The sequence below is a fragment of the Phyllostomus discolor genome, chromosome 13 (genome assembly GCF_004126475.2).
Source record: "Phyllostomus discolor isolate MPI-MPIP mPhyDis1 chromosome 13, mPhyDis1.pri.v3, whole genome shotgun sequence".
NCBI classification, from domain to species: Eukaryota; Metazoa; Chordata; class Mammalia; order Chiroptera; family Phyllostomidae; genus Phyllostomus; species Phyllostomus discolor.
This window is the reverse complement of record NC_040915.2, coordinates 4,848,983-4,870,110: the sequence shown is the minus strand read 5'-3', so window position 1 is coordinate 4,870,110 and position 21,128 is coordinate 4,848,983. Positions and strand designations below refer to the sequence as shown.

Sequence of the window (21,128 nt, the reverse complement as noted above, 5' to 3'; positions counted from 1 at the left end):
ATGGAAAGGTGCTCAACATCATTTATCATCAGAGAAATACAGATCAAAACCCCAATGAGCTCTCACCTCACATCTGTGAGGATGACTGTCATCAAAGGGAAAAGAGACAGCACATGTTGGTGAGGATGTGGAGAAAAGGAGGCCCTTGTGCACTGTCGTTGGCACAGCCACAATGGAAAATGGTACAGCAGCTCCTCCGAAATTACAAACAGATCTTTCGTATGATCCAGTAATCCCACCCCTGGGTAGATACCCAAAGGAAACAAAATCAGGACCTTGAAGAGGTATCTACACTCCCATTTTCACTGCAGCATTATCTATGAAAGCCCGGATATGGAAACAATCTAAGTGTCCATCAGTGGATGGCTGGGTAAAGAAAATGTGGTGTATATAAAACGAAATGTTATTCACTCACAAAAAGAAGGAAATTTTGCCCTTTGTGGCAACATGAATGAACCGTGGGCACATTATTTAAGTGAAATAAGTCAGGTAGAGAAAGACAATTCTATATGATCTGACTTACATGTGAAATCTAAAAAAACAAAACTCACAGGAACAGAGAGTAGATCAGTGGTTGCCAGAGGCAGAGGTAGGGGGTGTAGGAAATGGGAAAAGTGGTCAAAAGGTATAAACTTCCAGTTACAAGGTATGTAAGTTGTGGGGATGAAGGGTGCAACATAGAGACTAGAGTTAACAACACTGTACTGCATATCTGAAAGTGGCTAAGACAGTAGATATTAAAAGTTCTCATCATAAGGAAAAATTATGACTGTGAAATGATGAGTGTTATGTAAACTTATTGCAGTAATCATTTTGCAATATATTCACATATATTTCATATACATGTATCAAATCATGACATTGTACATCTTAGCTTATCTCATTTTATATTCAATTGCAGCTCAATAAAACTGAAAAAATATACCAAAACAGCCAGCATATCAAAAAGAATAAAGAAGATAAATAGTACCCATTTAAAAAGTAATCTTACACCATTTTAGATGCTTTTTAAATATGGTGATCTGGGTAAGCTACGACAGGTAAATAGAAATGGAAGAAATGTATTAGGAAAATCACACCTAGGGAAGGTAAGCATGCACACAAATTTTTAATGTGGTGATCTCAAATGGACAGAGTAATAAGGTACAGAAGATGCAATTGCTGGAGGGCCTGGGGAGACTGACCACTGTGTGTGCTCAGTATATTCCCTAGGGAGTGCCTGCTTCTTGAGTGTTACTTAGTCCCTTCTCCATCTTGTGCTGGACTACTGCGAGAGCAGCGTGCATCAATTATTGCCATGCTACATTAGACAGTGGGCCAATGCTGAGATGCTAAGTCCATCTTCCTACACTACATTAGGACAGCCAGTACACCTGGAGCCAAAGCCACTCTCTTCCCTGGCCGGTATGGAGGAAAGGATCCTGCTGGCTTAGTGATCCACCTTGGGAAGCTGCTCTTGAACTGGGCAGGGGCTGCCTGTCTTCTGATCAACCACACCCCTTGCTCTTAATTTCAATGTCACAGCAATTAGCTGTACAGATTTTAAGATGTTATCTGCATTTTAAAAGAAAGGAATTTAGTTAGAAGCAGTCATTTTCCGAGTGAATGAAGCTCTGATCTATCAGAATTCTCATGAACAGAACTGATTAGCCCTTTCACCCAGTCACTTGTGCCCTCTGCTACTGACCTGGGCTCACTCCCTGCTGCCTGTACCTTGAGGTGCTTATGCCTCATCACTCATTCCTACTCACTTCCTCAGCATTACAGACAGCCTGAGGTCACCTATAGGCCTCAGGTTGCTTTGCTTTAACTACTGCCAATCAAGTTTGCTTTTCTTCCTCCTGTCTGGCAATACAGCATGCTATGATGAGTAAACACCCAATGCATATTCACATACTCTGGTAACTCCATCCTTCCCTTTCCATTTGTTCAATCAAAAGTCTTGAAGGTGGGCTGAACTCTGCTGGTTGTGTCATCCCCACCCACTGCCAATCCGTTGGGAAACCCCATTAGCTCCGCTCTCAAAACAAATCAGAAACTGCCCCTTCTCCCCTTTCTCCTCCTTGGCTATAGCTGATGGAGGCCACCAGCATCTCCCTCACCTGGATTTCTGCCACAGCCCCCACCCCATCTCTCTGCTTCTGCCTATGCTTTACTACAGTATATTTTCAATATATGTTGAAATGGAAGTCAGACCACTCCCATTCCTATGATCAAAATACTTCCAAACATCCCCATCTCGCTCAGCGTAAAAGCCCTCGTTCCTACAAAGACTAAGAAGGCCTGACCCACCATGTCCCTTGTACTGTAGCCTCATCCTCTCTCCTCACACCTCTGTCCACTCCCGACTGGCCACATCGGCCTCCCTGCTCCTTCTTTAATAAGACAAGCTCTTACTGTTCTCCCTGCGTGCAATGTTCATCCTCTAGATAGTTGTCTGACTCGTTTCCTGACCTCCATCAAGTCTTTCAAAGGTTATTTTCCCAGTGACAACTTCGCAATTTACAAGTACAACACACTGTCCACTGTCACCCCATCAGCGCAGTCCGTCCTGACATTCGGATTCATTGTTTCACTGTAGCACTTACTACCAGCAGGTATGCTACATAGTTCTTGCTTGTTTTTAATTGTTATCTCAGTTTTCTAGAATACAAGCTCTGTGAAAGGGCTTTGTCTGTTTTGGCCAGTTTTATCCACAGCCCCTAGAACTAAGCCTGTACCATAAATATCTGTTGAATAGATACTTTCCTGGTTTTTGAAAGGAAACCAATTAAATGTCAATGAAGAGAAGGGTGACAAACTCTCATAATAAAATGCTGCTAAAATTGTCAGCACTCAGGTTTCTATTTGGGGAACTGAACCATTCTTTTAAAAACTGTAAAGTTGTACCTCTTATAAATATGGAAGAGATGAATTCTGAATAACTTAGGAAGCTAATAATGGCAGAGTCTCCCATAGGAGAATCATCCCAGATAGAATGCTAAAACTTTTCAGGATATTCATTGTAAAAGGAAGAGCAATTTGCTTCCATTTCATTTATGTTCCTTGTAAACAATAATAGCAAACAAAAAGAACAGATCTCAACTTCTGTATTATTCTATAACATAAAAACTAGAGCTAGCCACAGTTAATGTATGTTCTATCTCAAGTGATAAACACCAAAACAATTTGTAAACAAGCATCCGCAAGAGCTGACTGTGCAGACACACCTGAGCAACAGCAAAAGGCAAGATTTAACTGAATGCGATTATTCTTCTCAGCCACTTCTCTTTCCTAACAAATTCCCTCTTCTTGCAACTTGTAAAAATGTATTTTCCTAAAGTAATACATACATTTTTACATTTAAAACTACCATCCAAACACGCAGGGAATTGCAAGTTGAATTTCTTGAGTTTGTCCTGAGATAGTTAATCGAATTTACTCACTTGATCTGTACCAACAGCAAGACCAGCAATTGATAAAAATAATCAAACTTGAGAGTTTTTGTGGGGTAAAAGTAGAAGAAAGAAAATATAAAGAATGTAAAAAAACATTTAAAAAGTCTACCCAACCTTTGGGCAGGCAGTGTAGGAACAAGAGCTCTGGGATCCTCAGACTCCCAGATTCCAGCCCCTCCGCTCACCAGTGGGGGGCGCATCTCACCTGTAAGGATTAGTGCCAGGGTTGCATGTCCATAGGGTTTGTAAATACAGTGCCTAGTAGGGTCTGCGGGAGCAGCGGTAGCTATGATTAATGATAACACATCCGAACACCTAATTCTTTCATCATTCAACAGCAATCCCCTATCACAAGGTAACATTTCACAGAGAGAAGCGGTGACCACACATCTGGGTCAGGGAGACCCCAGCATTGTCCCCTTTTCTGCTGACGCCTGTGCTCTCTGGGTGTCAACTCTGGGCTGGCGGACGACCTCCCTCGGGCAGGTCCGAGAAGGAAGACTCAAAGACAGGAAAGAGGAGTCAAATACAATGCACTGGGGTAACGGGGAGAAGAAAAACTTGGAAGAAAATTCAGCATTTTGAAATTTTACACTAAATTAAAATGTTTCAGTTACTTGAGTGAGACTGTTTCAAGACTAAAAGGACGGGAAGGATTTTTAAGAGTATAAACAGAAATGCTAGGGGATTTGTTACAAATGGAGATGCCCGCCGCCACAACTTCCCCTCCAAGAAAGCACAGGATGCCCATCTGTGAAGAGCCTGTGGTGAGCGAACGGCCTCCATCTGTCAGCCTCACCTGGGTCGGCCTCGGCTTTGAAGCCAAGGACACAGTCTCCTCAGGGGGACCCTCAGGCCATGACTGAGCAAGACTCTGGTCCAGGGCCTGGCCACTGCCACCCAACGTGAGACTCTTCTGCATGCACTTGGCTCAAAGCCCCCTGCTGGGCTGGCAGGGACTGCACCAGGCTGAGGGGCCCACGAATGGCTCCCCAGCTCCGATCGGTCTGGCCCCTCCCCTTGTCCTCTCTTGGATGTTGACACTGCACTACACTTTTGCACTACTTCTGTCTCAGTGTCTGCTTTCTGGACTGCAGCCTGTGACACGACTTGTTTGAGATTCATCCTGGGAAGCTCCAACAACCTTCGGGAGTGCAGGTTTCTCCCACAGCACCCACCTTCCATTTGTATTCAACCGCGCTTGCTCAGGCCTGTTTTAGACAGTCAGTCACTCACTCCAGCTCTGCACTTCGGGGGACTCGCTGTGCGCCCTCGGACTGGTCTCCGGAGGCGAGATGGGCAGCACTCCCCAGGACGTGAGCATCAGAATGGGCAGTGGAGTTTTCTCTGATAAATCTCCTTAAAGACTCTGCACCAGGCTTGGGGAAGGAGATGGCACCTCACACTCTTCTCATTTTGGAAATGGGGGTCGGATGTTGTTGAGTTGCAGTGATGGGGTGCTCTCTGGGTGAAGCCTAGGCGAGATCAGCCAAAGCTTCCACCTTAACACAATCGCACAAGTAAGCGAAGTCTAATGAAACATTACTAGAAATACAATACATACAATCTGAGTGCCAGGAATACTATCTTCCAAACCATGATAGTTTTAGGAGGAAAATACTCCCCAACTGTAAAGTTGTCACATTTCTTTTTCATTTTCTTTTTCCACAGAATTCTAATATATGAGAAAAAAAAATGATTTGCAAATGGATCTCATAAGAGACTATAATTACAGGGAAAAGAACATACTGTAGAGAGAGGTAATAGACACATTCCAAAGTCATCCATGGGTAATCACACAGTTGGATTTATGGACAGGAAGTAGAGGAAGAGCAATCAACTGGAAGTGAAATTCAAGTTTGCCTTCACTTGGAATTGCCTTAACATTTCATCGAATGCCTGCACACTCTGATTTATCGAGTTTCAAATTTATCAAATTACATTTGAGCTGAAGATCATTTTTTCCTCCTAAGAGTTTCTAGTATGCCTCTGTGAAATACCAAAATGTTTGGCCTGGGCACACTTCTGATAAAACAAGCTTACTTCAATAGGGATCATTGATTTTTAAAACTGAAAACAGTCAATTGTTACATACTTGTGACACTGCCTTGCATGCTTCATGAGGGAAGATACTGTATCTATTTGGTTCACCTTTGTGTTACCAGCATCTTATATAATTCAGGTGCATTGTTGAACGAATAAGTGGACTTTTTTCAAACTGTACAGGATATTACAACTATTTTATAGAACAATACACCTAGCACTCACATTTTATGTGAAATTTGTGCCCCTGCAGACCTCAGGCAACTGAGAATGTGTGTAACTGATGTGAATCCCAATGACCACTGGCAGTTTGATTGGCTTACTAGCCTAAGCAATGTTGCCACATGGAATGTCATAAATGAGGTATACAACCAACTGTCCTTAAAATTCCACAATTCATTATGAAGTAAAAAGTCATTTTGTGGTTCCCCTCTATTAAAAATTATGGAATTTTTAGTGCACCATGTGCCTTGTGCACACAATGAGACAATAAATCTGTATATTACACTATTTCAAATTTGCGTAACTCAAATTTGCATAAAACCCATTAAAGAATGAGATAGCAGCAAACAAGTAAGCTATTTCTTGGATGAATAAAAACAATTAGAGTCTAATAATATATCTCAGTCCTTGAACAAAGCTTCAGCCCCCTCGAGTATCAGCAAAGGCGCAGAGGGTAAGGACCCATCCAGACACACAGAAGGAGCAGAGCCCCGGTCTCCTTCAGGTATTACCTGCTTACTTTATCTTCAGTAAGCATTATTCATGTGTTTCCAAGAAAAAGAAAGACCTGGGATTTCATTCTCACAGAACATGCCTCTCCTGCTGCTATATTCTAACTGTTAAGAAAGTAAAAGTATTCCCTGTTTTGCTTCTGTAGTACTGTGCAATGAGGCAAAAGCTTCCTTTCATTTTTCTTGTAGCAAAATGTTTTAAAAGAAATTAATATGCTAATGAGCCTGAACTGCAGACCATTTTCAAACCTTGTAAGGAAGGTTCAGGTGCCAGAGACTGGACTCAGAAGCACTTGCTCGAGGAGGTTTCACTGAGTCCCTAGTACCTGGTGCCACAAGACCCCAACTCAGTAAGGAGCTCATCCAAGCGCGTGGTGGGATTGCACCTCACAGCGAGTTTAGTCATTTCAAACGTGGATTTTGGAATTAATAATGTCAAATTACTACTAATATAACACTTTGCAAAAACAGTATTTAAAAACCACTACTGAATTAATAGGTTATTTTTAGAAAGCAAAATAACAATAAATGGTGCTTGCAGAATTTTTCTAATTTTGACCTAACCACCAGCAACAACAAGAGTTGTGAAATGGGTGCCTCTGGGGGAATTAACTCTGAAATGGACTTTTAACAATAAAAATAACTGTGTGATTTTCTGATAAGGGAAATTTAAATCATCCTGCTTCCATTGCTAGAAGAAATAAAAGACATATCAATTTAAAAAACCCTCTCATAAAACTGTGGAGACAGTATAGAGACCAGTGGCTGCCAGGGTGCAGGGCTGGTGGGGTGGGGGGCGCAGGTAAGACAGCACAGAGGATGCATGGGGCGGTGAGCACACTGCACGCGGCGCTGTAATGCGCACCCATCTGTCCGGACCCCCAGACCATGCGATGTCAGCAGTGAGCCCTAACGTCAACTTGGACTTGTGGTGACTGATGTGTCGATACCATTCATCCACTGTGACACATGTGCCACTCTGGTGGGGGTCGTTGACCATGCCGGGGAGGGGGAACCGTGCACATGTCAGAGCAGGGGGCCTATGGGAAGTCTCTGTACCTCCCCCTCAATTTTGCTAAAAAAACATTCAACTGCTCTAAAAAATTAAAGCCTTCAAACTACCCTTCTAAACCTGCCCTGCACAAAATGGGCCGAGCATCACATTTAAAGCTTCCCTTGTCAATTCATTAGAACAAAATATCAGTGATGATGAAGATACTTATAAGAGAAAATTCACGTTATTGTTAAAGTATACAAAATAATAAAAAATACAGATCAACCTAGAGAATAAATTAGAGGTTTTCCTGAAAGGAAATAGAAAAATAATGAGAAACAAAAACCAGAAAACTAATTTGGGGGAAAAAATCAAGTACAGGACATATGTAAACATTTATGTCTGTAGTAACTTTCCTTTAGGATATCCAAAGATTTTAAAGAGAGTTAGTGCACAACTCTATACATTTTGTAGCTGCACAGTAATGGTATGACTGGGCACATGGTTCAGAATGAGAGCTCTTCGGGCTTCAACCCCCCATTTCTGAAGGAAAGGCAGAAATGAGGCCAGGGGCTGGTTGGGGGAGCCAACATTTTCCCTGTGTGTACAGTGGCACCCAATGCTGATATTCTCTCTGACGGCAAGAAGAAGCTGTGTGCCCTGGCTGGGTGGCTCAGTTGGTTGGAGCATCATCCTGTACACCAAAGGGCCGCAGGTTCTATCCCCAGTCAGGGCACACACCCAGGTTGTGGGTTCAATCCCCAGTCAGAGCACATACAAGAGGCAACAGATTGGTTTCTCTCTGACATCAATGTCTGTCTGTCTGTCTGTCTCTCCCTCTCAAAGTCAACAAACATATCCTCAGGTAAGGATGAAAACAAAAGAAGAGGCTATGTTCCCAGGAGCTCTGGTGGAGCTGAGACAATGCATTCAGTAAAATCCCACGCATTGCTATTTTAAAAAAAAGAAAGAAAAAGATAACTGGGAGCAAATGGGGAGGAGCCAAAAATGCTTAAATACATTTATAATATACTGCAGATGAACTGCAAAAATAATATCATAAGAACTACATAGCGGCTCAGAGAATTTAAATTCCTCGTGAAGCAGTGGCCTGCATGGGCGAAGAACATGGACTTGGGCCAGACAGTCTATTTTCTCATGCCAGCTCAGTTGCCTACTTTATATATCCTGGGCAAGATACTTAATTTTTCTAAACCTCCATGCCCTCATTTGTTGAAAGGGAATAATAGAGTTTTAAGTTCTCAAAGAAGTTATGAGGCTGTAAGGAAATTATAAAAATGTGTAGCACAGGGCCTGCTACATAGTAAACACATGATGAGCTACAGTGTTTATTACTGTCACACACAATCCGCTCTGAGTCTGAGAGACGTGGGGGAACAAAACTTCCGGCTCCAGGCCTGGGCAGACGCAGTACTTCACTTGCTCCGGGGGGGGCTGGGGTAGACGGGCAATTATGTGAGGTACAGAAGGAGTAGTATTCTCTTCTCAGTGAGAACATCAGCACTGGTTTCCAGCACACCGCCAGAAGTCATCCTCACACCAGAGTCTGCCAAGAATTATATCCAGCACAAAGGGAAGTAGGGGGAGGAGACAGGATAGGTGAATTGACAGAAACAGGGGACAGCCCAGAAAGAGAGATAGAGAAAGAGGGAAAGAGAAGACATGGCAGGACAGTGGAGAGGTGGGAGAAGGGGGGCGAGGGGAGAGACAGAAAAAGAAAGATGCGAAGAGGTAGAGAGAAGAGAGGGAGAGGCAGGAAGAGACAATGAGAGAAAAACAAGGGAGACAGTTTTAGAGATCAATAAAAGACAAAGAGAAACAGGGACAGAAACAGTGAGGTAGAGACAAAAGCAGAGAGTAATAGAGACACAAGGACAGAAGCTACCAAGAGAGAGAGCAAGCAGGAGGAGCAGGAGAAGAGGCTGATTTTTTTTCCCCAGCCCCCTCTCCAGATGAACCCGAACTAGGACCATCTCTGGACATTTCATTGATGTGAGAGAGTAAGTTCTCATTTTCACTATAGCAATTTAACTAGGGTTTCACTTCAACCAAACTATTATTAAGCAGCTATTACGTACCAGGTAACATGTTGAATGCTTGACCAAATAATATTAACAACAATAATGATGTCATAATTATTGAAAATTACTATGCATCTAGCATTTTGTTGCATGCCTTATTTAATTTAGTCCCCACAGAAATCCTATTATCACATTTCTTTTACAAATAAAATCCCATTTTTATAACAAATACAAGTTATTTATTTTTAAAAAATTGTTACTGTGTTTTTTCCATTACCATTTAACCCCTTTAAATCCCTCTCCCCCGGCAATCACCACACTGTTGTCCGTGTCTGTGAGTCCCTTTGCCCACCTCTCTGCGCCCCCACCTCCCTGGGCTCCAAACAGCTGTCAGCCTGCCCTCCATCTATGAGTCTGTCTCTGTTTTGCTTGTTAGTTTAGTTTGTTCATTAGATTCCACATATGAGAGAAATCATACGGTACTTGTCTTTCTCTGAGAATTAGACCGGGACTATGATTAAACGTGATTTCCCTGTAAGAATACAAATTGGCAAATTAGGGCTCAGAAATTATGAGGCACAAATCCATTCACACCAACACCACTTAAAATGTATCACTGCCACTTACAAATCCCACCAGAGAATCCATAACAACCCTGTTTTCCTATGTAAATACAATGAATTCATGAAGGAAATCTTGCTTACCATTGTTTTCGGCAGGCTATTTATTTTAAAAGGCTTATCTTTTTTACTACAGTATTTTATTATAGTGAAACAATTTATATTTTAATCACTTCATTACTCACATTTTAATGCTTTTTGAAGTACAATGTGATGTTTTCCAAATGTTGGACTGGTGAGTAAGGGGAGTTAGGGGACACACAGGAAGTCCTGTGCATGGGCAGGACTGGAAACTGCTAAGGCATCCACGGTGATGTGGAGACTTCAAGGGGAGGAAGGCTGGACCACAGAGATGAGACATACCAAAGAAAAAAGATAAATAGTAACCCTCCTGGGTTCCGGGCAACATGGCCCCATGAGATTTCCTTCACATCCATTCACTTCTCCTCTTCCTCACTGCCCTGGCCCATGGGGCTCCTGCCCTTTCTCACCGGGATGCCTACAAGGCGCTATGTTTGGGAAGGGACGCTGACTCTCCTAGCTTCCTTCTTGGGCCCTCCATCCATTCACAACATGATGGCCAAAATGGTCATAAATCAGATGCCATCACATTTCTCATTTAAATAATTCCTTAGCTTCTTTTGTTAAAAGATAAATCTTTTTGGTGGCCCACCAAGGGCCCACAGAAGCTGGCTCCTGCTGGTTCTCCAGAGTCTCCCTCCTCCTTGCTCTCTTCACTCTGGCCACACTGGGTTCCCGGGACAGCACCTCGTGAGTGCTGTGTCTTTCGACTAGAATACCTTTGCTGCATTTCTCACATGGATAATTCTGCCAGGTCTCAACCTGCAGGTCACTTCTTTAGAGAGGACTTCACGGATTGCTCCACCAAAATCCAAAGTAGGACCTTCTATTATTATTTTTTTCTCATGAAAAGTCAAGTTGAAGGGCCAGCCAACCAGAAGGATGCTTGGAGCACTAATCCATAAATGTCCCTACTATGACCCCAGAAATGAGTGGAGAAAAATATTATCATCACCCTTCTTAGGAGGGAGAACTTTGTTTTGTTTTACACTCTACAACCTGCTCCAGGCCATGAATTAATCACCATTAAACATTTCCTGAATCAGTTCATGACTGTGGGCCCTGGAACAGAATCCCTCCTCAGCCCTCCACACTCGGTTTTGATCCTGGAACCTGAGACTCAGATAGCTGATTCGTCAAACTGGCAGGAAATTACAGCTTCCCAGGCTATTCCATGGCACTTTTTAAAGAGTTAAATGAGATGGTAAATGCAGAAAGATATCTTGACTCTGCAAAACACTCTTCAATACTCGTCAACATCATGAACTTGCCCAGTTCATTCCTACCGAGGTCTCACACATATCCTTCACAGACATAGGGACTGGAACGGGGGTCAGAAGGGCCACTGCAGTGCTCAGTAATACCAGCCACCTTTTGAACTCTCGTTGCCCATTCCTGTTCATATGTACTCATTACAGTGCAATGGCAGCAAGTGGTCAGGACGTGCCTACCTCAGACTGCAGATGCGTATGGACCCTGACTCCATGTCCTCATTTTTTTTCCTTATAGCAACCAAGTAAAACTAAATAGAGACCAATGCAGTGGGCTTTTAACTATAAAAAAGACTTAGAATGAACTACCGATATTTTGGAATCATATCAAAATCGGATTCTATCTCTACTACTAGAAAAGTGAGGGAAAAAAAAAAACACCTTGAAGATTTGTTATCCTTAATATGGAAAGAATTTAGCTCACACTCCGGGTTAGATCACCTGCTGAGTTAGATCACCCTCTGGGGGTGGGGATCACAAAATTACAAGACAGCGAGGAGTGAGCCCTAAAAGGAGCAAGAGCAGTATTTTCAGTGTCTTTGCCTCTTCTAATCCCGGACAGAGTGGGGATGGCGCTGGGGCAGTAAACCGGGAGGGGTGGGGCAGATAGGGGGGTAAGCAGAGTCCAGAAAAAGCATCTCTACTAGTGGCATATTTTATGTGAAATACACTGTTTGAAAACTTTGAGAGGTCCTTATAATACCTAGTATCAAGAACATGTGATTTATGAGTCAGCATAGTAGTTCATGCCATAAAACTCACATTTCCTTTTAAGGAGCTATTGGGCAACTGGAGCGGGGGGCGATAAATGGTGATGGATGGAGACTTGACGTGGGTGGTGAACACACAATACAGCATACAGATGATGTGTCATGAAATTGTGTGCCTGAAACCTGTATAATTTTGGTAACCAGTGTCACTGCAATAAATTCAATCAAAAAAGGGTTTGCTGTGTAATGTTTAAAAATGTTACTTTAATGCTGGATATTGAGGGAACAAATGTCCCTGCCTATGCTAGGGTGTACTGCCTGACTCGTTTGCCCTCCTTGCACACGTCATTAATGCAGGAGGCCAAGCAACAGAAAAGAAAAAGTAAAGTGTGTCCCATTAGGTTTAGGCACTCATTTCCACAACCCTGTTCTCAGGATGCTCCTTAATGCCCTGTGATGATGGTGGTGGACTGCAGTAACCCTTCTCCACTGCATGCACACCTGGTACTGGAAATCCAGGAACTGGAAGGTGTGATGCACAATGATTTTCTCTCACTCAACCTTAGGGGAGCTCTCCTCATTTACAGGTTAAACGCATTGGTTTTCAAGGGTTGATAAAATTCTCATAAACATCTTGTATTCATTTCCAAACATATTTCCCTTTACATTGGGTGTATGTTCTTAGTGTTACTGCATTACATCCAGCTTCACAGCAGCTACTGACACAAATGGGGAAACAGACCCCCGAGGAAGATAAACTGCAGCATAATCAGAACCAACGGCCACACTGTGGTCCCTCTGCCTTTCATAATTGCTGTAGAAGGGATGTGCACCAGAACCTGTTATTATTTACTAGATTCCCTACAGTTGGGGTCACTAACATCAGTAACACCTATGATCTCCTCTTTTCTGCAAAGGGTGGGAAAAACAAAATTTCTAAAACAAAAAGATGTGCCATTCATATGTGGAGATTTTCCCCATTTCTAATGGAGGAGTTGAGGGTCTCATTATCTCAGAGAGTATCACAGAAATTACTCTATCTGGAACATCCTAGAGGGTATTATGAAGTCTTTCAAGAATTTTGATCTCTTCTCTAGGAATATCCAGGGATATTCTTCTAGTCATCATATTGTCCCCGCTTCTCAAGTTTATGGTGCCACCTCAAGTCAAGTTTACGGTATCTCAAGTTCATGAGCCCATCAATGTTTGACTTTTAAACTCCCTTTCTCCAAACAACAACTGTAGGGCATATTTTTATACTTTAAATTTCAAGTGAATAAGACTTCACATTGCTAGGAAGTTTTATGGAATTTTTCTGCAAAACTGAAAACAAAACAAGAAGAGAAATCCCTACTGTGCTTACATTCTATGAAATATACTTACCACCTACTCTGGTGCAGAATCTAAAGTGAGATACAAGTTACAGAGGCAGCATTTAAATGACGTGATTTCGTGGAAGGCCACTGTGAAAAAAGACAATGTCTTGAATGTGAAAAGATTAAATTCTATGCAGAGATTGCTCTTCATTACATTAATCATTTCACTCTCTGTTCAAAATGTATTTCAAAAAATAAATTATACTTGACTGAACAGGGTGCCAAAAATTAGAAAGGACATCGTTGACAGAATAGTAAAATTGATACAACTTTCAAAGACTTTCCTATAATTTTCACTTTTGCCAGGATCAAATGCGAGCTATATAATATCATTATCAGCAGTGGCATTAACAGCAGCAACTCAAACCCAAGTGCACACATGAGAACCATAAAGATACTTAGCACAGTCTGCAGTCATGACCGCTTCCTAAGGTTACAGACTGCAGACTGGTGTGCCTCACAAATCAAAGTTAAAGCAGCCATGATAAATCCAAATTATATGATGGTATAGGTGAAAAATAGATATTCACTAATCTCAGAGAATTATTTTCTCTATTAACACTATAAATTAAATTGTCAAATCAATCTAGCCCTCATCGGGGTAGGAGCAGTATTTCTCAAAGCAAATGCAACTTTTCACAGGACAGAAGAAATTTCATCTACTTTCCCAACAAATGGCCTAATTCATTCATACCAGTCAGAAAGAATGCACTTAGTTCCCTCCATACTCCACATGTCTGTCAAGTTGCATGGACCCTTCCAACAGATGGCATGCAGTTCCATAAAATGGGTCCTGGCAGGACAGTGAGGAATAAACACTATCCACTTTCGAATGTTCTTGGAGCACCAGCTACTTGAGAAGCCCAGCCTTCACAACCCTGAGGGTTGTGTTATATTTGGAAAATGTGACACATTTGCTGTCTTCTCCTTTCCTAAATGGTTATCATACACATGCATTTAGACAGCATTTACCCTTTTTTGATAAAGAAAACACCACTAGGTAATGGAAATTAACTGGAGCAAAAAAAGTGTTAAAATTTATTCTAGTTTTGACAAAATTTGTCAGAATAAACTTTTGTGGGGCACTTTTGTTCCATATGTCACTATGTGTGTATGAGTGTGTATGAGTGTAGGAGTGCCCATGTGTATGAGTGTGTGTGTGTGAGCACGTGTGTGTGTCTGTGGAGGAGAGGTGGGGAGAGAGAAAAATCAGGTTGTTGGCAGGTTCCCGTTAGCATCCGTTCCTGCTTAAATACACAGAAGGCTCTATTTCCATGGAAACTAAGAAGAGCAAGTTTTTTTTTCTTATTCTCTTCCCATATTAAGCAGGGTATGAACAGAAAATCAGGTTGCATTGCTGTAGTTAGAATAGAAATTCAATTATGACTGGAAATAACAGTAATGAAACCTTCAATATTGCGGGTTAAGTACTATCACTGTTTGGGCACACTACGGGCGATGGTAGTAGGGGTAACATTACAACCACAAGTGGAGGCAGGACAACCAAGAATTTCACAGTGCAGCTCGGAGCCACGACCCCAGGCTGAGCTTATGTAGATCATACTAACACAGGCTTACTGAAGCTGGGAATTGGGATAAGACTCTTGTGACTAAACCCATCATCTTAAGCATGGAATGAAAAAAAAATAGGAGAGCTGATGCTGCACATACTATATGGACAATATAACAATAAAGAAGGTCCTGTCTCCCAGGTGTTCTGCCTTCACAGATAAAGACTGTTATTCATCTCTTTGTCATGTTCTTGTACATGGACACGGGGTACACGCTAAATTCTGGGAACACAAAACTGAAGTGTGGCTCCTTCTCTTGAGAGTCTACAACAGAAAAAAACATGCAAATAACTAAAATACTGTGAGGGAAAGATATGGCAGGTAGAAGTCCACAAGAGGACACAGAGGATCAAGGGCCTGAAGCGTCCTGCACACACTGTGAGCAGGGACAGGGGAAGAGGCAGTGGGCACCCCAGGGGGCTGGACATGCAACTTCACTGACCGAATGCAGCTGCTGCTTAGGGGAAGGTCAGCAGCTTTCACGTTTACCAGCGTGGAGGAAGGACACAGGTCCCTAGGCCTTATTCCCAGAACCTCTGATTCTGCATATGTGGGAAGCAGCCTGAGAACTATTATTTTTATGTGCATCTCAGGTGATTCAGATCCATGTGATCCTGGAAGGGGAAGGACTGGAGAAAAGTGGTGTGAAAGTCATGGGGAGGAATGCAGGGCTTTCTCCAAGCAAGGGAGAGTCTGAACTTCACTCAAAAGGGGGTGGAGTGAAATCTGTGTTTCAGTAAGATCTCTAGGACAACAGTGTGGGGAAAGTATATGAATCTCATTCTTACCATCGATAACCCATGGAAAATAAGACAGTCTGATGTTCTTTAGCAAAATGCAAATTGGAGCTTATTTCCCATTATTTTAAGTGAAAAGAATGATAATGTGTAATAAGTCCACCAAAATCCCTAACAATTTTCATTTCCAGGTGGAACAATATAGTTGCTAACCCACAAAGCTTTGTGAGAAGTCACATGGGCTCCCATTGTATCAGGGATACCAAAGGCTCAGAGACCTTTAGTTGGCCTTCAATTAAATGATGTATTTTTGCTAAATTAAAAATGTATAAAATTTTCCAACACAAAGATCATGTGAAAACATTCTACACAGTTTTAGTTGTAAAAACCAAAAGAAGTTCTACCAGGGAAACATGAACCAGGCTGTTATTCTGTGGGGTAAGCGTGTATAAGGACCGGCCAGTCTGGACATAGAACAATTAGGTGCAAATTGCAATACTCCGGGTGAGAAGGGATGAGTATCTGAACTAAGGAGGAGGGGAGTCAACTGGGGAGACAAGAATAGAGAGAAGGTCATAAAATTAGAGATATAAAGAAGATCAACCAGATAGTGATTGTGGAGGGATGAATGGGTACCAGAAGGCAAAGGATACCCAGGTGTCTGGGCTGAGTGGCGGGGAAGTTGTGTTGACATTCACAGAGATAAAAAATACGTGATGATCAGCAGGCAGTCTTATGGGAGCTCCCTTGAAGGTAATTAACTGCTTTTCTCTTGCTGTTTTAGAGATTCTCTCTTTGTCTTTAACCTTTTGCATTTTAATTATCATGTGTCTTGGTGTGGGACCTCTTTGCATTCATCTTGTTTAGGACTCTGTGCTAGAAACTAATATAATATTGTTTGTCAGCTGTAATTGAAAAATAAAATATTTTAAAAGAAAGCATGAAGAGAGAAGGGGAAGAAAGACAAAATGAGTTATTCTAGAATCAATGTTAAGGTCTAATGATATTGTTATGTTGATAGTAATTATAAGAGCAATTATTCTTCAAGCAAACATATAAAAATAGTTATTTAAGTGGGAATATAACAGTTTAGAGAAATATTTTATATGAAATATACTAGGATAGAGACATAAAAGATAAACAAGGCTGGCCATCATTATCAAGTAATTTTATAAATAACAAAGCTCCAGGAAACATAGTTGACCTAATATGATTACCACAAAATCCTTCCTAACAAGAAGCACAAAGCTACAGCAGGATAAACTGAATCCAAAGTAGAGGACTGAGAACGTATTTATTGTCTCAGCTACCAGAACCATGCCATAGCTAGTCATTAAGTATGTTAGACAGCTGGAGATTTATGGATGTTTTCAGTGTAAATAATAACACTTCTGGATACTTATTAAAACACCAGATGTCTATCTGGGCAAGAGGAACAGCAATGCATTTAGCTAATAAGGACTTACTATATTTCCACTAAGTTAGTATTATTTACTTAAACAAATCATATGCAACATATGTGAATATATAACATAGTCTATGTAATATGATTTATTGCAATATATATGCTTAGTGTACATAAGTATATATAATTATAGTTAATATACATGGGGCTATACCGTCATATTCTCTCTTTAAAGAGAAAAACAAAATAGTTGAGCCAGAAGTTTATCTATTGAAAAATAAAAGGACCTAAAGGTGGACCTCTGCAATCTGCTTGGATTCTCTCTGGTGGCAACTCCCACATAAGATCACCAGGCCACATTCCAGCAAGCACAGCAGTTACCACAAAGGAGTCGCAGGTCCTTCACCCTATTCTCCTGAGTAAGTGAGTAAGCGTCCTAGTTGGAAGGGGTTGGCAGAGGGTTAGGGTTGGTTTCCTCCTCTCCCAGTGACACCACAAAAGCGAGTGGGAGCAAAACTGGTTTTGTTCCTCTGTGAAGCTCCTGTGTTAACTGCGCTGAATATCACGTCTTCTTGTCAGTGTGTTCCAAAGCCATGTTTTAGAAAGCTTTACATTCTACAACAAAAGATTGTTCATAAAACACTTTTTGAAAATTACTTCAGAGTGTTAGCATTCAACTTGTCTGAAGGAAAAAAATATGGAAATATAAATCTTGTTCATGGGAGAAGAAGATGGAGTGAAATTTCCTTGGAAAGACACTATATAAAAGCCTATTAAACGTCCTTATTGGAAAAGATAGGATGATAGGACTTCTCAGTAGGTCAGCTCAGCCAAGAAACTTCTTGGTTGCTTCCTCTGCCATTAGGACTACAAGTTTCCCCTCAGCAAAGGCCTATTGGTGAGGAGGTGGGAGCAGGAACGTTAATGACTCAAGAAAGCCTGGGGCAGTGGAGAGACAGCTCCTGAGGGGAGCTCAAGGTCAGAGTGGGGAAACGGAGCAGCAAGAATCCAGGTGTGCCGCAGCCACTAAGCTCCAGAATATGTGGAAGCAGCTGTCGCCCTAAACGTAGACGTGACAACTCAAACCCCCACACCTGCAGAGCAGCAATATCTAATACATGCGCATATGAATAAAGAAATGCCAGCACGGTCCTTTTCCTCAAAGGACTTCAAAGCACCATAAAGAAACTAGAAAAAAGCCACACCTACATAAATCTGGCTTATGTGAGTGTCTTTCAATTGCCTTCATCCTGGCTCCTACCGTGGTGGGAGTTACAGTTGTCCCCTGACAGACTCAGCTCTCTGCAGGCTCTCACCAGCATCACCTGCGCCTGCCACACAGTGAGATTATGCTGTGTCTCTTGATCACCTCCCTCCACTAGCACCTCCTTCCAAATCTCCTCCATTAACTCAAAAGCCTTTAATGGGTGGTGCCAATTGCCTACTATGTAAAAATCCAAGCAAGAATTCCAGATCTAATATGCCATTTCCACCTCATGCCTGATTAAACCTCAAGGTGATTGCTATACTTCAGACATCTAAGGCCTTTCCTTTCTTTGAACGTTATTATTTGCATTTCCAATGTACAGGATTTCAAGTTCTCAAAGCAAAAGAACAGAGGCAGGCTAGTAAGGAGCGAGGAAAACTCCTTGGCAAGTGGAATGGGGAAACTGAGACAGATGGCTGATTCAGCCTGGACACACCCAGCACCCTGACTCACCTGCCTCCTTCTCCTTTGCACGACCTTATGCATTAAACCCTCAGTACAATGAGGTTCTGATCAGCATCCAATAATTTTAGGAACAAAGCCTTGAGTCTGTTGACCATAGAGATGGAGTTTGGTTAAACTAGAGATAATATCTAGGCCCCAGTTGTGTTTCAGCTCCAGGAAAGCAGTGCAACTAGACGAAGCAACCCTATGGCTGGCATCAAGGTCCAGACACCAGTGACCCACGCCCTCTCCCCAGTGTGCTGACCAATCAATAGAGATCACAACCCTGACACTGTACACTCATTTTGATGAAGCAACATATAAAAGACACACCTGAGGAAAGCATGATGAATAGTCTATTGAGAGCTTCCCCTAAACCTCCTCTAAAAATTTCTGCCTTTAAAAAGCAGATAAAAACTCTTAAGGCAAAGGACCCAGTGTGCACTCTCCTCTCTCCAGAACATACCAGCACCCTCCTTCTTTGGGCATAGATCTTTCCTTGATTCCTCCTAAGCTCTAGGGGCCCTTCTTTGCCTCTGTAACTTGCCTCCTGGGTCCATGCAGCCCGGCTGGCTCACTTCTTCTGCCTCTGTGACTTTCTTTGTAAAAGGCCAAGGCAGCTCTCTGAGAAGCCTGCTCCAATCTCTTTGAGTATACTTTCACTTTGCATGCTAAATAAACTTCTTCTTGTTTATAATTGTTCTTGGCTCTGAATTCTTTCTTTGCCAAACTTGAGAACTGAGGGCTGACCTTGCTGGTAACAGAACTATATCACTGACATGGAAGTATATAAAAATCTTAAACATTGCAAAACACAAGGCTACTCAATGAAAGATACTTCACTATTCACTATTTGCCCCTCAATAGTCAACTTCATGTTGTGTAGTTTAGACAATAAAAAATAGTTTAATTTAATAAAAGTGGGTTGAACTATACAAATAATACAAAAATAATGAGCACAGATTCTTTCTAACATTTTTGCATTTCAAGAGTTATAGTGAATAAATTAAAGCAAGCTTAAAGACTGCATAAATCCAGATAATATTCAACTTATCAGTGGCTTCATGTGTTTCAGAACATATTCCAGGTAGAGATTTGTAATAAGTAAAGTTCTCAAAGAAAAAACAAAACCAAAAGGGTTATCACATCAAATCAATCTGTAACTAAATAAATATCCATATTATATGAAATATGTAGGACAATTATCAAGGTTTAATAAAAGGTGTTGGGAAAACCAGACCTCCACATGCAAAAGAATGAAACTGGACCCTTATCTTCCACCACACACCAAAATCAACTCAAAATGAATTAGAGACTAAAATTTAAGACCATTCTGTAAAACTAGAAAAAAAAAAAACAGAGGGAGTACTTTTTGACATAGGTCTTAGCTATATTTATTTTGGATTTAACACCAAAAGCAAAGGCAACAACAACAAATAAGTAAGTGGCACTACATCAAAATATAGAGTGCTTGCACAGCAAAGGAAAGCATCAACAAAATGAAAAGAAAACCTACAGAGTGGGAGAAAATCATATATCTGATAAGGGGCTAATATCTAAAATAGATCAAAAACACAGACAACTCAGTAGCAGAAAAACAAACAATCCAATTAAAAAGGGGAAGAGGATCTAAATAGATGTTTTTTCAAAGAAAACATACACATATCCAACAAGTACATGAAAAGGTGCTCAACATCACTAATTATCAGGGAAATGCAAATCAAAAACCACGAGATATCACCTCATACCTGTTAGAATTATTATGATCCAAAAGACGAGAGGTAAAAATGTTGGTGAAGATGTGGAGAAAAGGAAGCCCTCATGCACTGATGGTGACAATATAAACCAGCACAGCCTCCGTGGAAAACGTCATGGAGCTTCCTTAAAATGTGAAAATGAAACTGCCGTATGGCCCAGAAGTCCCACTTCTGGGTTTATATCTGAAGGAAATAAAAATAGGATCTTGAAGACATATCTGCTTGCCTGTGTTCACTGCAGCATTAGTCACAAGGGCCAAGACATGGAAACAACCTAAGTGTCCATGACAAATGAGTGAATAAAGAAAATCTGGGTATATGAGATGGAATATCATTCAGTCATAAATAAGTTCTGAATATTATCCAGAAAAAAAGGACTTCTTGTTATCCGAGAAAACGTGAGTGAATGTCGAGGGCACTATGTATGCTAAGTTAATAAGTCATTCAGAGAAAGACAAATACTGCACAGTATAATGTGTATGCAGAATCTAAAAACAAAATCAAACTCATCGGAACAGAGAGTAGAGAGTGGTTGCCAGGAGCTGGGGTAGAGGAAATAAATGATAAAAGGGTGCAGACTTTCAGCTATAAGATGAATAAGGTCTGGGGATGTAATGCACAGCACGGTGACTTATAGTT

General features: G+C 41.4%; 1 protein-coding gene across 1 annotated transcript in view; it reads right to left on the bottom strand.

Moving 5' to 3' along the window:
* Positions 1-21,128, bottom strand: part of CHSY3 (chondroitin sulfate synthase 3) — a 242,405-nt gene that overhangs the window by 145,160 nt on the left and 76,117 nt on the right. The gene's annotated exons all lie outside the window — the stretch shown is intronic.